Here is an 18013-nt window from a genome sequence, read left to right on the forward strand (position 1 = left end):
TGTAGTTTTACTAATTTTGGACGGCGTGTTCGGTACAAGAAAGTGAATGGCTGAGTGATCGCTGAGACCTGGTACGACTGACACAGACTGGATGAGATCAGGGTTATTTGTGAACACCAAATCTAATATGGTAGAATTAGTAGAAGTGACACGGGTTGGGGTGTTAACCAACTGGCTAAGGTTAAACTCTAAGCATGTATTAATGAAAGAGGTGGACTCGGAATTACTGGAGCCAGGTATGGTACACGGCAAGTTCCAATGGATGTCAGGGAAATTAAAATCGCCCAAAAGAATAATATGCGGGGCCGGAAACCTAACATGAAGCATGTTAAGGGCATCGTACAAATCTGAAGAAAAACCAGTAGGAACATTAGGAGGCCGATAGCACGCACAAACGAGGGCGTCTTTATTGTGTAAACGAATACTAACGCACACGAATTCTAGAGGGCAAGCGAGAGCTACGTGCGATGACACCAGATCGGCTGCAACAGCTATGAGAACTCCGCCTCCGGAACGCGATCCACGGTCGCATCGATAAAACTTGTATTTTTTTTCGCAATTTAGAATTTCAGAGCTGTCAACTTTCGCGGAAAGCCACGTCTCTGTCAATACGACGATGTCTGCAAGACAGGTGTCAATCAGAGATGACAGAGCGTCTCGCTTGCCCATTACACTTCTCACATTACTAAGCAGAAAGGAACAATTGTGTTTGACAGTACCATGTCGTGGATTTGTTCTTTGCTACGAAGACGCTTGGACCGACGAGCTAGCAGGGCTTAGGTTAGTGTCGTTTTCGTTGTTATTGTCAACTGGATCAACCGGCAACACACTGTCGGCGACTCGGCAGTACACATAGCTTTTCTTGTTAATAACAACCTTGTTATATTTTACTGAATACTTTTGACCGCTGGCTTTACCGAAATCAGGTAGTTTTTTCCTGGCTGTCCGTGTGGCTTTACAGCAGTCTTCGTTAATGTTAATGTTTGCATTGCGCAACTTTGCTTTTTTGGAAAAGATGGTATCTCTAACTTTGAATGACGCAAACCGTACAACAACAGGGCGGCACTTGTCTGCTACAAAAGCCCCTAGTCTTTGGGCTCGAGATATCGCGTCTTCTGAGAGCTGCATCTCGAAAGAACTTGAAAGAATTGCCCTAACCTTTTCCTCTGTGTCTGACCATGTTTCGGCTGCGGTATCACTAATTCCTTGGAAGATTAAGTTGTCTCGTCGCGATCGGTCTTCGTAGTCGTCAAGTCGGGCTCGCAGAGCAGCGTTCTCACTACGAATCGCTGATGCAACCGAACAATCTAAACGCGATTCCTCGGACACATTTTCAAAAGCATTCACCTTTTCTTCAAGATTTGCTAGACGTGTTGTTAAGTCGGACACTTTGTTATCAAGAACTTTTTGGTTATTTTTGACTTCTTCAATGGATGCCAGAAGATTGTCACGCCGCTCATCGAGGTGCTCCGTTAGGTGACCTATAGCTAAAAGGACTTCATTATCCTGCACTTTGGGGGTCTGGCTTTGGAGGACCAGGATTCAGTTCAACGTCACCTCCTAACAAAAGCAATTTCACAACATGTACACATTCACCAGCAGTAACCATTAAAACGTTTGGGCATGGGAATAGCAGCAAACATACGTTGTTACATCTTCTACAGTGAATAGAATAACCACCAACCTGGGTGAAAAGACAGAAGTGGTTTTTAGCGACCATTGTCGCTGCTGCCATCCCATGCCCACTGAAAGGGTGATGCTTCGAGGACGAGCTTATGTAGTCCACCGTTGTCGCTGTCGACGTCGTTGCGGCCTTCTTCAAACGCTCCGATGTCGCATCACACAGTGGGTGAAGGGGTTCCAGGAAATCAGCGCCGATATCGCTGCAAGCCTCCGGAAGAGGGCACGTGTCGGACATGGGTACGTGCGCCGCAGAATCCACGCAGACAGGGATGCACGTTCCGATGACGAGGGCCAACTGGGTGAAAAGACAGAAGTGGTTTTTAGCGACCATTGTCGCTGCTGCCATCCCATGCCCACTGAAAATTATATGGATTTGAAGCGCGGAAATTACACATGGGCTATGAGGCGTGCCGTAGTGGAGGGTTCAGGATTAATCCGTATTAGGATTAAGATCATCCCGACTAGAGTTCCTAAGGGGAGCTATATACAGGAACTCTAATCCCTACGAACATACAGCGTCCTGCCGCGGCGGATTTTCCGCCGCGCGAACTTCGTCGCGAAAGTTCGCTGCATGTATTCTCGCCGTGAGGGTGGCGCGATTGATACATCGGGAATAAGCGGTATTCAAATGCATGAAAATTGTCTTGCTACCAGCCCCTCCAGGAAAAGGAGTCGCGCTTGTAACATTGTGGCGTGTAGACGACGAATCCCCCCTTACAAAAATGGTTATTGAGATTGAATTGAAAGTCAATTGACTTTACTCAGTACATTGTGTTGACAGTCAATTGACTTTGAATAGAAATTTTGTATTGAGTTCTCGTTGAAAATTGGCCGCCGCGTTTCAATTGAAACTCAACGCTGAGTTTAAATTGAAAGTCTATTGACTATAGTCAACATGTCTGTTGATTTTCAATTGACTTTCTGTTGAGTCTCAATACACTTTTCCTGTTGAGTTCCTGTTGTGACGTGTCAATTGAAAGTCTATTGAGAAAAGTCTGTTGAGTTCCAGTTGAGTCTGTGTTGACTCTCTATTCATTCTCCTGTTGAGTTCCTGTTGAGAAATGTCAAATGAAAACCTACTGAGCATATTCAAGACAGCCCGTTTGATTTCCTGTTAGTTTTTTGTCAAGTTATTTCAACAATTGCATAGTAAAGTTCAGTTAACTGTACTAAATATATACTAAGTCTGCTTCAATATTGCAAAAACATTCTAAAAACTGTCGTCAAGGTGTCCAATGAGCAGGCGAAATAGTGAGGTGTTGCATGGCAAAGCTTGCTTTATTGCTCACGAAAGCATCACGGGAGGGCTGGAGCCTCGCAGGGTCCACTTGCCTACTTGACTGTGTAACCTGCAAAATACAAGAAACAGACTTGTTTGTTTGCACCAGTCAAGTACGAAATGATGATTGCATCCCTTCTCATTAAGCATGCTGGTTTAAGTACATGGCTATTTTAAAAGTTACCTGGCTTGTATGTTTGGAAAGCAGGGAGATAGCAGTTCAACAAATGTATAAGCTTTCCTCAGATTTTAATGCCGTAAGCCAAGCTAGCCGCATCAATTAATTCTACAATTGGTAGGGAGTGGAATGCCTTTAGTTGAATGCCTTCCGCATTAAGGCGCCTGAAATCTACAGGAACGACTATGTTTCAAGGCGGCAGGGAGCCAAAAAATCACCCGCATGGGTCCGTAATCGTGTCTTCCACATCTTTCAGGCCCAAAAGAAATCCAAATAGGCCTATAAAGACTGGTAGAGCCACTACCTGACAGGAGAAACCCCAAACCTGTGCAAAAGCATACCTGTCAACCTGTGGATTTTGTTTTTTGAAATTTTAATGCTTGAAATCTCGTAAAACAAAATTAGAAAATTGTCAACTTGCATGAACTTGTTTACAAAACAAGCCTTGATTAAAAAAAACTAGGATCAGATGGTACTGTAATCTAAAGTTACTACATCAGGCAATCATCGCAAATGGCTTTATGAATGGATGAGCACATAATACTTTGTGCTTACCGACTAGTGGAAAAAAATACATGAACCGTGATGGAAAAAAAACGTGGCAAAAAGAACGTGACAGGAAAAATACATAACTTGAATTTCGCAGTCTTTTACACTCTTGTAACGCTGAAGTATGGTGTGTGCCTTGCAGTACGTTTACCAAACAAGTAGCACTAAGCAGCAGCTTAAAGGGATCATATGAGACATGGGTATATCCGCATTTTTGCCTTCATCATAACAATGCCAGAGGCAGTAGCGGTCCCAGAGATCGGTTTTGGGGGGGGCGATTTTTTTTTTGGTGGGGGGGGGGCGAGGCGAATAAAGAATCGCTCCCCTCCTTGCGCGAATGGAGGTGGTGATAACCATAAAGGCGTGTGCGCGTATGCGGTGCAACCCGCTGGGATTTAATTTCGCGCAAGTGGAATGCTAAAAAAAACTAAAAATAAGAAACTGAGGACCTCTTTGGGGGGGGCGACCGCCCCCTTCGCCCCCCCCTTGGGACCGCCACTGGCCAGAGGGGTATACCAGTATAACAAGGCCGTCTAATGCCAGTTTACACACAAGGAGAACACGAAACAGTTTTGTTTGGTGAGGGGAAAAACATCAGTTTCTGTAAATGAGAAATAATTTAAAAGCTTGTATCCCTTTGCTTGGCGAGATTTTCTATACACTAGCAGCACTAAAACAGTATAGTGATACCATGCCGACCAATCATTTGGGTAATTCCTAAAGGCAGAACATCTGTCAAAACAGATTGACTAAGCCCTCGCGCAATGCCGGTGTAGCATCAGTCAGTGGCACGTCTGATGCCACATTCAGCCAAAATGTTATTCAGTGATTTTGCTATTACTCACACCACATTCAGCCCAACTTATTCAGAACTGCTCCGAGAAAGGCAGTCAGCAGGTTGTGATTAGAAGCAATGGCAAATTTCAATTTACGCTAGCAAGTCGAGCAAGTGCTTAAGTCAAAACTGGTATTCATCAGTTTGAAAGTTTGACGCCTGTGCATGTTCTAGCGCAAGCTGCCTAGCACCTGTGACAAAAATTGGCAAATGAGAAATTCACGGAAAGATACATGGAGAGAATTGGCACTTAGTGGTAAAAGACTAATATATGACAACAGTGTGCAGTCTGTTTCCAACTACTACTAACGCAGCAGGTTTTTTTCTGCATTGGTTTTAAAGCCAAAGTGTCTGCTTTCCTTTAGGGTGCCGAGGTAACACATCAGACTTGTGTAAAGATGTTTTGGGTTTAAACCCTACCTTCTGCGGATACATAGGCTCTATTTTCCAAAAGCAATCAATGAATTTGTTATATTCTTGGGCATTATTTTTTTAGCTGGGATGAAGTACGGTTTAGGCCACATTTGTCACTGCTCTGCACTCAGGGAACGCTCTTTCTCCAAGCAATCGTTCAAATTAATACGCAAATATATTGCTGGCTGCCAGCACTTTAGCTTGCAAGTATATTTTACCGCCATGTCTCCTAACTGGTTGAACACACTATCCTGTTTGTGACTGGTAGATCTGCCTCTCAGCCTAGCGCTGTCAGGTGTGCTTGCATGGCACAGTATTCGTGCGTTTGTTATTGATCCGACAGGCACTTGTTCGATTCAACCTCTTTCATTTTTTTTTTTCATTTTTGTTAACTTCGTTCGTCAAACATTTTCTTTCTTTTTTTATGACACTTCGTACTAGGTAATTCATGGCTGCTGCTCCGTTCTGTAGCGGCACTGCATCTGGGATTTTATTCATTCGTCAATTGCCTTCAAAGGTTTTGTTAGATCTTTAGCTTAAGATACATACAAATATAGAACACGCGAAAGCAATACAGCAGCGCGGAAGACAATAAAACACTGATTGATGTCAAAATGTTGTGTGCCGGTACAATAGCCTCCCCCTTCAATTTGTTACACTTACGTACAGTATTTTTGCAAGGCTAAAGTGAAATCATACCCTTTAGGTCGATCTGGAGACGGCGGGAATAAAAACACTGTTCATATACCGACAAATAACCAAGTCGTGAGTATCGCCATTCAGGAAGGTCTGCACAACATTTGTCATGATGAAATGTACAGTGTGCGTCAGGCTTGTCTAGGGCAAGCGAGCGCACGGCTCCGGAGCGTGCTAGCGACATCTGCTGATAACTGCTGGGTTAGTGATAGCTTGCCATTGCGCGTGCGCGGATCTCGGACAGGGTCGGGCCGGTCGTCATTTCGCATGGGCCACTGTTATTTGCAGACGCCACCACCCACGAGGGGCACTGGTCTTCCCCAGTGCCAGCCATGAGCGGTGACAGGCCAGATAGACGCGCCGTTTGACGCGTTTATCGCAGGCAGTTACGTAATCGCATAAAGCAACGAGCGCCAATCTTCTGCATCTCAAGCGCACCAAACGGAAAGCACGCAACAAGAATTCACTGCAGGGATTTCGGTCGAACCTGTTGTGCGATTACGTAAGTCCCTGGGGTGATAATGCACCGCGTCAAATAACGCACTGATCTCCGGCGTCACCGCTCACGGCTGGCACGAAGAAAAGAAGCACCCGTTGCGGGTGGTGGTGTCTCCAAATTTTAGAGGCCAAAGCTGAACGACGACCGGCCAGGGCCTGTCCGAGATCCACGCACGCGCAATGGCAAGCTATCTCTAACCCAGCAGCTATCAGCAGATGTCGCCAGCATGCTCCGAAGCCGCGTGCTCGCTTGCCCTTGACAAGCCTGACGCGCACTGCACAGGAGCGCTCGGAAAGAATGAACTTACCTTATAACAACGTCGCTCCCAGCGGGGCTCCCAGCGTGCTGAAATTGACGGATTCCAAAGCGTGGCTAACAGGGATGGTAACACCTCACTTCGCAAGCTTCTTCACCGTACGATCACAGCGCACAAACACAACACGACACACAAAGGATGTTCACCGGCGGTAGAAGAGCGCATACGATGGCTTTTCCTTCAATAAATTCGATGTATCGCCAGCTGCACTGCAATGTCTGACCTTCGATGCTGGTTGAAAAGATTCGCACACAGCACATAAATCGCCAACAACACGAGGAAAGCTATAAATTTGCACAGAACAGCGAGAACGACCGCACGACCGCACCACGCCGGACCCCGCACATCCGGGATTGCACAGAACAGGGAGGATTTTAGAGAAGCAAAGGTCTAGCTTTGCCTGTAGTGCCAGAAAAAGCGTAGTGGCGGCGTCGTGAACTACCCAGTACGCCCGCTTGATGGCGCTGTAAACACGGCTTTGTAAACATGGCGGATGCTTTTTGCACAGGCCGCTTGAGCTCCTTAATAACATGGCTGCCCTCGCACGGCGGCCGCCGGCTCGCTGCTCCACGGCCGGACTCGACTCTCCTCCTCCCGCGCGCGAAAGGGGCGTCGAGTCCGGCCGTGGCTGCTCCGGCTGGCACGCTGGTCGCGTGTTTACTTGCGCCGCGCTAGTGAAGTGATGTTACGCCAGGTGACCAGATGGCCTCGACTGGCACAGACCACAGTGAGCAGCAAGTGAGAACAAATCGTTTATTGACATCCGCAAGTTTACAGAGGCCAGGACATCATTTCATTTCGATCGCTGCAATTGTACGTCGCTTTCGTGACAACATTTTTTTTTTTGCCATAACAACTCGTTCACTTGCGCTAAGATTTCGAACGAAGGGCACAAATGAAGTATTGACGGCGACAACGGTTTCCTTTGCACCGTCTTTCTAGCGGAGTGCATAACACTCACCTTCTGTTGGAAGAATCGAATATTCTGGCCTCGACAGCTGCCTTCCGATGCGGAATTTCCGACATTTGTCACTCAACAAGCACTCAATTCCCGTGTTTTGCCAGTCCTCTCAACAACTGATGGACGCAAAAGCACATAACAGCAATAACAGTCACGAAACCAGTGCTCCGCGCACATTGAAACGGTCGGCCGTTGCAGCGGTTTCAATTTGAATTGGCGGCTTTGTGGTTGCGAATTCAGAAACGAGGTGGTGCACCAGTCGGCTGTTCGTAAAAAGTTGCGTACATTTTTGCTCAACGGATGTTTGATGCGGAACTTGTTAATAGTATTTTTAAATAACACATTGTAAGCGAACTGTGTGGGCTCTTTGAGTCACGGAATGAATGTTTTGTATTCTATACCAAAAGTAACATTTTGCCTGCGCCGTCTGGTGGGCTTGATGGTCGAAAACAGCGCTTTAGGTTGGTCACATGGGGCGTCGATTTTTACGCCGCCTATAGGGAAGACAGGGAACGTCCAAGCTTGAGAGGCCTGGGGATTGCGACCAAGCGACATTGGCTTGGTTTCAAGTCGGTTTGCGATGGCTATGCCACAGCTACGCATTCTTGTGAAAACTGAGCGTGAAAACATTGACACGAGATATCAAAAAAACCTACGGCGGCTTGTGAGTCCTATGTTAATATTTACAATAATTTTTTATAGAATTATTACCAACCCCTCTAGCAGCAGTAATAATATTATATTGCAGATAACCGAACTCCGCCGAGGTCGCAATGTTGGCTGTCAGCGCCACTGGCGGCAGTGGCAACGCCGCGTACTAGACATTCGTGACAGCGCGGTCACTTCAGCTTAGCGTGGGAGGGTGCCAGAGGAACCAAAAGAACTGGTTATCGCCGGGTGTGGAGGTGGATGGCACGTCATTTGTGTCCGGGCGCCCGCTTCGGCGAACTGCAGCAGGAGAGAGGACGGAAGAATTCTGGAAAGTCCAATCTTTGAAAACAGCTTCAAAGTTCTTGATCTGCTTGCGGGCGCAAGATATTTGCTAGGCGCTTGTGTTTGAGAAACGTAGTCCGCGGACGTGTTGACATCGTTAGCGAGAGAGCGGTTCGGAGTGTAACAAGCGGCACGCCAGCCCACTAATTTGTTCGGTTTCTCTTTTTTTTTTTTTTTTTTTTTTTTTGTAGTGGCGTGAAGCAGTGTCAGGCTCGTTCTTTCTTTTTGTGACCCTGTGCAGTAAAGATGAGTTGTTAATCAGCGCTTCAGTTTGTCTTTCTTCATTGTTTTCTTCGTTTGTTCGTTCGTTCAGTTCGTGTGAGCGGCGGCGCCTTGGACTGGCGTACGGAGTTCTTTTGCAGTGAAAGAACTGTTTTCACCTGTTTTAATAGAGCGTAGATGCGCGTTTGCTCCTTGTGGAATTCTCTGCATTCCACATTGCTGTTCTACTGTTTTTATCATAGACAGTTCACGGTATCCTCAAGGAAAGTTATGTATGACGGGGAATAGAACTCGCGTCCTTGGGCTCAGACCACGGCGGGGTGCGCGAGTGATAACTGGAGTAATGAAGTTCACGAGTGAACGACGATGAGGCCAAGCCTGCGTTCGCTTGTTTTAAAAGTTCGCTGTGTACAAAAATTTAATTGTTCTTTTTTCGAAGTTTAGGGATTTACACCAAAGTTTTGCTGTTTTTTTTCTGAGTATTTATAGGCACAATTTCGTCACTGGAATATTCTTGTGCGTTTGGGTTTGTGAGATAAGTATTCATTTCTGCAAAACAGCGCTGTTAGTATCGTGCCTCCACAGAAAAACACTGAATCATCGCACTAGGATGCGATGTCACATATGCCTTTTGTAGATGTAGCAGATTGAATCGCGTTTTAAATGTACCTCCTCCCCACCTACCTTCCCGGAACACAAGGTATCACAGCATTGTATGTGTGATAAGAGGTAGGGGGAGTGACGACTTTTTTTTGTCCCCAGAACTGGGACCCGAGATGTGTAGCCTCCCCCCCCCCCCGCCTTTCCGTTTTTTCCCGGCGAGATATGCATGCTTCATGATTCCGCTCCAACTTTCCCGGAAGACTGACTTCGAATATGTCCACTGCCGCTAAAGCGGAAGCTTAGCAGCAGTAGTGGAGATTGCTCACTCATTATGTCAATGCGTGCTAAGGTATAAAGAAGAAAATGCGCTGCTATAGCAAGGAAACGATTCCGCGGGAGTCACGTGCCAGAAGAGATGAGTCACTAGAGTTTTGCCAATGTTTATTTCCATTGTTTTGTGCAAAGCATGTTGCGGCAGTATTTGAGGAAATGCAGTCAAAAATTGTCCAATATAATTGATTTCCCCACTTAGCAGGTATAATTATTATTTGGGCGAAGATGCTGCCAGGCGTTGCGCTGCTGAGCACGAGGTCGCGGGTTCGATTCCCGGCCGCGGCGGCCGCTTTTCTGATGGAGGCGAAAAGCAAAAACGCCCGTGTGTGCGAGATTTCGGCGCACGTTAAAGATCCCCAGGTGGTCAAAATTAATCCGGAGCCCTCCACTACGGCGCGCCTCATCGTCTGCGTTGCGTCGGCGCGTTAAACCCTACAATCAATCAATCAATCGAAGATGCTGCTGGTAAAGGCTACTGGCCTAAGGAGTTTTATCAGCTTTGAAAATTAAGCTCGAACCATAAAACATGGACAAAAAAGAAGGACACTGGTATATATTTAAACAACGTAGCACCAACTAGCTCGACTCTCAATTTTACTTGATTTTTGTCAGTAGAAACTCTATTGAGTTTCAATTAAACGAAGTCATTTGATAATCTGTTGAGTTTTGTCCATTGAAACCTTGTTGACTTTTTATTGACTTCACTCAATAGAAATGTCAATGTATAATAAAAAAACATAAAAGTAACCTAGTAGTCTTAATTCAGCAGACACAGTGGGCAGCGCTGAAAAAAATAGCCCTTCAAAGTGTATGTTTCAGCCTGATGAGTTTTGTCAATTGGTTCTCCAAAGAGTTTCAATAGACTGGTGTCAATTGCTTTTGTATTGCGTTTTCTCAATACAAATCCTTTTGAGTTTCTACTGACACATCTCAATAGCCAATTGAGTTTGAATTAAGTTTCTGTTGATTCAATTAAAACTCAACAGGAAAAGAATTGAAACTCAAAATCCATTTTTGTAAGGGCCTGGGCACGTTTGAAGCAGAAAGTGAGCGCACAGGTACTGCTATCCTAATCCAGAGCGCACTTGTAATGCCACTCTGAATTTACGAAGGCCGCTACACGCTAGGGGACTCTCGAGGTGGCCCTGTGCACAGAACGTGGCTCTCTGCGGAGGTCGCCTAGTACTTCAGCAGCCGCTTCGACAGAGAGGAAGTAGTGGTATCTATAGTTTTACTTGCAGCTGCCCTAAGGCGTATTGCACTACTGCTTGCTGGCAGAAATGTTCCCTGAAAGGTAAACGTGTCAGTAAGCATACAATTTTCCGAAGCAATTACGCCGCATGCAGTTTGACAACGGTATTTTGTTTTGCACTTACAGCAACTTTCTCACAACTTGCTATGAGAGAGAGCTGAGATTCGTGAGTGTCATGGACGAAAGCTACTACTATTCACATTATACAGGCCGGGCTAATTTAAAACTACCAAAATAATGATATGAGTCCACAGTTTACGTGTTGAACCACTTCCGCGCCCAACGTATACACTCATAGGGACTCTGCTGAGAATTTTTCGCGACGCTCCCAAAATCGCCTTATAGAAGATGTGGCTCACAGAGGGAAGCCGTTTGTTCACTGTGTGTCGTTGCCAATTTTCGCCCAGGTAGAAGAGAAGCACCACGGGAACGGGAGAAGGCAGCGCCGGTTGCCAGCAGCGGCCACTGTGCCACGACGACTACCACCACGGTCACCAAGCAAGGCTCGCCCTGCGGCGCGATTATGCGTGACGCTCGTGTCATGGTCACAATGCAGACTGTACCGGCAATGGGAAGTTTCTTCACAAAGGGACAACATACGTTGCCCCTGCAGTCATCTGCGACGTGGAAGGCGCTGAGACGTTGAAGACGCCGCCGCTTGCATCTGTAGTAATAATGCTCTTGGTGGTCGACGAGCACTTTTGGAGAGTGGCTTTCGCTGCGACGTGGGAAGTTTCGTGGCGGGGCTTGTCACGGCGCGGCCGCGCTAATGTAAAAAGCGCATACGGCGGCCCAGATGTGATTTTCCACGTAGTCTTCACAGATAGATTTGACACGATTCATGTTTGTGGGCTTGTGTTTGTCACAATCCGAGTTTAAAACTGAACCGTATGGCTTAGACTACACGAGAGGGGTTGTGCCTGTTGGGTCAGCGACCAGCTAAACAATGCAGTGCGAAAATAGTGTCCGCGGCCTTCTTGAAAAGAACAACCGATCCACGCGTCCAGAGCGACTGTTAAGGATGCTCGCCACATGATTTAATCAACGAATGCAGCCGGCTCTGCGACATCACGTGATTGTTGTATTACGTAATGGAGCAGTGCAGATTCCATTTATTGTTCTCAAATTGTGCACTGGGCCTCGACTGTGGCCCACCTCCCCGGTTAAGGCGGGGCGCGCTGTGGGGAAAACCGACACGCGGCAGTTTCCAAGAGCGCCCGCTGCGCTGGCTGAAAAGACCAGCTTCAGGGGTGGGACGCCGCTGGCGTCCACTCGACTGACCGCTCGGGCGGACCGCTCGATTGACGCGAAATCATGTGGCCACGGTAGCAGTACGGGCCACCCCACTTGCTTCTACGCTTGCTTAAGCTTACATAGGTTTGTTGGTGGGTACAGCGCAAATGATTGTGGTTCAGCTGCCTATTCTGTACCGCTTTTAGCGAATGCTGTCCGAGGTACAGTCTCTCGCAAGAATCGAAGCACAGTATCGCTCAGACCCTTAGACTGATAACCAGGATATTTATTCCTGATTATGAGAACACAGGGATCCTGGTTTACACGCCAAATTGAGATGTGTAAAAGCGAACACGAGAGAAGGCTCATATTTTATTAAAATTTATGAGGCACATAGCGCTAACTGTAAGAATCACGTAAACTGCGTCTTCCGACAACCTGCTGTGACTGCTTTCGAACTAACATCCTAAGACGAGTTGATATTGGTCAATGATTGATTAGAAATTTATCGGGAGGTGAGATTAGGGTGCAGTTAGATGGACGGTTAAATGGTGTGGCTGTTGCGTCGGCGCATGATGTCATGTATATAAAATGTACCCGTCGCAATATTACGCCGGTCTTTTAGAGAACACTGCCATGCGAAATTATGTCGATGCTTTCATAGCAGAATCTTATGGCACACATGATATTGTTGCTCGTTAGGTCCACGTGCGCCCTTATCTGGTTTTGTATGAACGTATTTGTGCACTTAACGTTAACTATTTCAAAAATAATTTTCTGCATGTGAAATACATTCTTTGAAATGAGAATTTTACTTTTTTCTTTGCCCCACGGGCGTCTTTTATGAGATAAAAGTAAATTGTGGGAAAACGTTGTCGGAAGCCTTTACTATTGGCGCGTCGACATGATTTTATTTCGCAGAAATTAGAGCAGGCGTTCCACGCGTTCAGGCTACTGTCGTTGTGGGAGGCTGCGGTTAACTTTGAGATCACGTGCGGACCTTTACAGCAGCTAGAAGTTTTAATCAGAAAAATCGCCACTGCAGCTGCAGTTCCTCACTTGCGATAAAAAATGGATCAGTAAGAAAATTTGTTTCCCGTCGAAGGTGCTGAACAGTCGTGTCATCGACTGAACACAGTGAAATGAAATGAAATGAAACTTTATTTCTCTCTTGCTGTGGTACAGCAGAAAGAGGACGCACGGGAAAAAAAGCTGCAAAGAACGCAGCTTGAAGACCCCGTTGTCCCAACCCGACAGCTTGGTTCATATACATTTCACCTCATACATTGCCCAAACCACAATTGTAGCATCTACGTGATACGCCGGTCCCTCAAAAGGATAAAATAAAATTACAAAACACACTTGCGCGAGAACAAACAAAATAAACACAAGGCACAGCACAAAACAAAAAATCCTAAAACACAGCCGCTGTTTGCTGTCCGTACAGATTGCTGCTTGGCAAACGGTGCAATAAGTGTGGCTGCAGTTCATGCAGGCAACGTGAGTCCAACGGTGAGTGCCAGCTCAGTCCCCTTAGAGCGGCAGCTGCAACAGGAAACTACAGGGCTTCCTCAGCCGGGGGTTTCTCGGGAGGCACTTTAAAGCTGCCGTGTACGCTCTCCTGAACACGGCTTGGAACAAAATGGTACAGCTCACGGCTGTCTAATTTGTTAGCGCTCATTGCGCAGCTCATTCTTCTAATAAAGCAATGTTTTACACGATGGCCCACATTGACATCGCAAAAGAGGCGAGTGGCCCAGGGAGTTGTTCAAGCAGCTGAACGAGGCGGCGTCTGCTTGTCAGCCGCGTGTTTTTATGGGTCTGGAGTTGCTACTACTGTAAAGTAGGCAGAGAATTATCCGTAATGTATTGTAAACTGAACAAGTCTCTTCCAGAAGAAGCCGGGAAAACGGTTAGTAAATTCGATAGACGTGCAAACCTTCGTCTGCGCCATGCCCACAGTAATTTCTTGTTTCACGCTATGGAGAGTGCATTATGTTTTCTAGTCATTGTAGTGTTGGCAACACAGCCATTTATTACCTCAGTTCGGGTCCTATATTATGGAGACACATATTGTCAACAGTTGGTGTTTTTGATGTGTATGTTGTAGGTTGCTCTCGCTGCATGCGCGCAAATGATTCCCTTTGCATGCACATCGCAATGCGCGCCTGGACTGTGGTATGTACACCCCTGTTGTTCGCATGGCACTCCGAACTGCGCAAAAAGTTGCGATGTTGTGTTAACAAATGCAAGGCTTTACAGTACAGGGATGCAAGCTTTCCCCCGCGGAGCAATAAAAAAAAGGCCCACCTTGTGTGCACTTACTCGCCCTGTCCCGTTGCCCCTGTATGGTTTCTCTTACTTTACTTAGCAAACAAATCGGTAGGAAAAATCGCTACGGGTCTGGGGACAGACTAAAAATACAAACGCCCAGTCTTCTGCAAGGTACGCCCAACGACCGGGCACAGCAATCTCCATCTTTGCCAAATTTTGGAAATTAGCAGGAATTGAAGCCCGACCTAAGAGTACCATCGTTATGATGCCTCAGAAGTGAAATATTGGCATCTTTGGGAGAGTGGCAGGTAAGACGATGTAATACCCTAGTTACACGGGCAGCCTTAACCATGGTTAACCTAACCGCAGTTAGACCTAACCATAGTGGGCCGGAGTTACACGGCAGACCTAACTGCAGTTAGCCCGCTAACCATGGTCCGCGCTAACTTCGGTCGGGTACCTAAGTTTGGGCTTTCAAACTGCAAACATGGCGTCGGACGCGATTACAGGCATGGAGGAGTGCAACCCGGCGACCGATGCGAAGCGCGTGTTGTGGACGACGGAGACAACGAAGGCTCTAATACACATTTGGCAGAACAACCTCGAATCCCTCCGCTCCACATCCCGCAACGCAAAAATTTACATGAGACTGTTAGAACTCAACAACGGGCTGCCGGCGAATGAGGGGCCGTACACAGTTAAACAATTGCGGCAGAAGTTGAACAACCTGGCAAAGCGTTTTAAGTAAGTACCCCTTGATTGAGCTCTGAATCTATTTTTTAGTGATGCATGCTTGACTTGGAATCTTCGCGAACTGCACATAGTAGTACGCGCGCGCGCGCATGCGGAGTGGCACCGGTGGCACTGGCGCGCGCGCGCCATACGATCCAAACAACGAACCACACTTCATAAGCGGCATGACATCTGCTAGCATGAGTCCAGTGAGGTCATCTCTGTATTGCATGCAGGCTAACCGCAGCTTGTATCTCTCTTTGAAACAGTGTATGCCATGATTTGTATAATTACATATTTTAAAGGAAGGAGCACCGAGACGGGAAGAGGACTGGCGGGGAGCCAACAGGCTGGCCCTTCTACGATCTCCACCGCAAATTCCTTGCGAGCTTACCTCTGAATGATTACGACCTGGTGGAGGAGAACGTGGAGGTACTTTTCATTTTCTTACGTTATTGTAGCACGCCATTCGTACTAGAAATTATTTGTGCATGTACATATGAGTTGAAAGTAGCTGAACATGTTGATTTCCGTCTGCAAAATCTTAAAGCTTACACCTTAATTAAATGTATTGCATGTGGATACACATTTTCTTGAAAACACCGGTCTAGGACTTTGTTCATTTTTATTTGATGGATGCAAAATTTGACGATTTGTGCAGCAGAGCAGCTTTCATACATTTTACAATGTATATGCACTGAATGCAGGCCTGACACGCACAAAAAAATGAACAGGAAACATTGCAGTAGTTGTGACGGAAATTCAACTCCCATCGCTAAAAGCCAGTCCTAAGCCTTCGCTGCATGTGAACGAACACACTGGGTAAGCCATTGGGTCACTAAAGCTGAGCACCAATCAAAAGATGTGGCTCATCTCAAGGGGTGCCAACAGGCATTAAGGATTGAGAGATGCAAACCTCATAATAGTAGTGCAAGCTTTCGTCATCCACTCCGTACGTCAACTTACAAGTCACTAAAAATACGCAAATCAAACACATCGAAAAGAGATATGAGCATGTTCTCAGGTGACTTTGGCTGCCGTAGAGAGAGAAGAATGAGTCCTCCTTACAAATATGTGGGCAAAAAATAAAGTTCTCTTTCTGGCTGCACTGTGTGGTGCAACGAGACATGAGGGAATGATAATGTCCTGTAGTGGAATGGGAAGTGCGAGTTAATGGAGCCTTGTTGTGTTCACAGGTGCCAGTCGTGGACGAAGCTCCAGAAGAAGCTGAAGTAGTCGCGTCGTGGGACGACGCATGCGCTGCAATTGAGGGGGGACATTGGCCAACTGAGCCTGCGCAAGTCAGCCCCAGTCATGGCGACACCAGCAATGGGCTCGTCGAAACTGCCGGGCCAAGCCGCCCAAGTGCCAGCGCAACTGCAGCAAGCACTGCTGGGCCACGCCAATCACAAGCCAGCCCAACCCGTGGCACCAACGCTAATGGAAGGGCTAGGATGCGGCCAAACGCCTCTGTTTTACAGCAGCTGCTTGCCCTCCACAAGGAGGACTCGTTGCGGGCCGCCAAAGCGGAAAAGAGGCGCCACCGGCTACAAGCCCAAATGCTGAGGCTGCAGAGGCAAGCCACTACAGCACAGATAGGCATGATGGAAATGATGAAACAGTTTTTCGCATCAAGGGCAAACAACAACACGTAGGCAGGATAGGCAGGAAACTAGCTGGCCAACCCCACGTGTATTTTTCTTCACTGTAATAAAAGCCAATCCCTAAAGGAATAGCACTAGCGCAGGCTGTGTAGTTATGTTTTACCTTGAACATGTACAATGATTTATTTATGATAAGCAATGTTGAAATGTGTGATGTACGCCTCTAGGTTATGTAGTTTGAAATGGTCTTGGCAAATATTTTTATCCACGTATGCTTCTATTTTTAGCTGAGTGGCTGAATCAAGTGACAAACAGAAAGACACTAAACTTTTCACGTTTATTTACCTGAGAAAGACTATTGTCTTTTAAAAAAGCAGCAAGAACAAATAACCCTGTGAAAGACAACACGATTGCTCGAAAAGAAAGCAGACACAGCAGCAATTCTTTCTCAGCAAGACACCACATTTTGGTCAGCTGAAAAAATCAGAAGAAAGAACTCCCTTTAAGACAAAAACGAATGCTCTAAAGGAAAAGAGACAGAGCAGCCATTCTCCAAAATGATGGTACGTTCTGGTGGCAAGTTAAAAAATTACAGCACTTCCACTCAACGTGAAAGCTGTCGGAAGTGCAGAGCAGTGATTCACCAGAGGGGCTCTGCTGCCATTTTCCACAATTTCAATCTCTTTCTCTCGATGAATTGAACAGAAGCTTCTTCAATACAATTCAATTCCCCCCCCCCCCTGTCGCAGTGCTTGCACCCCTTCCCCTGAGACAGGCCACATGCCTTTTTTATTTGGTTTCTTGTCTGAAAGAGCACGAGCGGGAGCTCTGCTCTTGGTAGCCTGTCTCCGTCTAGATAGCATGACCGTACACGAGCCAACAGGACAGGCTGGGCCCCTAAAGTGCCATGCACTTCAAAAAAAAGGGGAAACAAAACTTGGCACAAGACAACACGAATGCTGTAAGCAAACCCAGACTGAGCAGTAATTCTCCAACAAGACGCAACGTCCTGGTGATAAGTTAAAAAAAAGGGGGGGGGGGAGAACAGACAACTCCGCGCAAGACAATACGAATGCTTGAAACAAAACCAGACAGACCAGCAATTCTTCTAGAGCAAAAAATCATTCTAGTGACCAAAAAAAATGGTGAACAAACAACTCTGCACAAAACATGAATGCCCTAAATGAAATTAGAGCAGCAAACATAACGATGCCATTGCCATAATACGAATGCTCTAAGCAAACCAAGACCGAGCACCCATTCTCCGACAAGACATGACGTCTTGACGGTAAGTTAAAAAAAACAAGGAACAGACAACTCTGCGCAAGACAGCACGAATGCTCGAAACAAAACCAGA

General features: G+C 46.5%; 1 protein-coding gene across 1 annotated transcript in view; it reads left to right on the forward strand.

Annotated features, from left to right (window-relative positions):
- Positions 1–14367, forward strand: part of LOC144168720 (uncharacterized) — a 123365-nt gene extending 108998 nt beyond the window's left edge. Inside the window, exon 3 of the mRNA XM_077697665.1 lies at positions 11221–14367. The gene's annotated coding sequence lies outside the window, so the exon portion shown is untranslated. The remainder of the gene's footprint in view (positions 1–11220) is intronic.
- The last annotated feature ends 3646 nt before the right edge of the window (positions 14368–18013 follow it).

This window comes from Haemaphysalis longicornis, unplaced genomic scaffold (genome assembly GCF_048455015.1).
Source record: "Haemaphysalis longicornis isolate Haplotype H1 unplaced genomic scaffold, Haemaphysalis longicornis Haplotype H1 scaffold_2, whole genome shotgun sequence".
NCBI lineage: Eukaryota > Metazoa > Arthropoda > Arachnida > Ixodida > Ixodidae > Haemaphysalis > Haemaphysalis longicornis.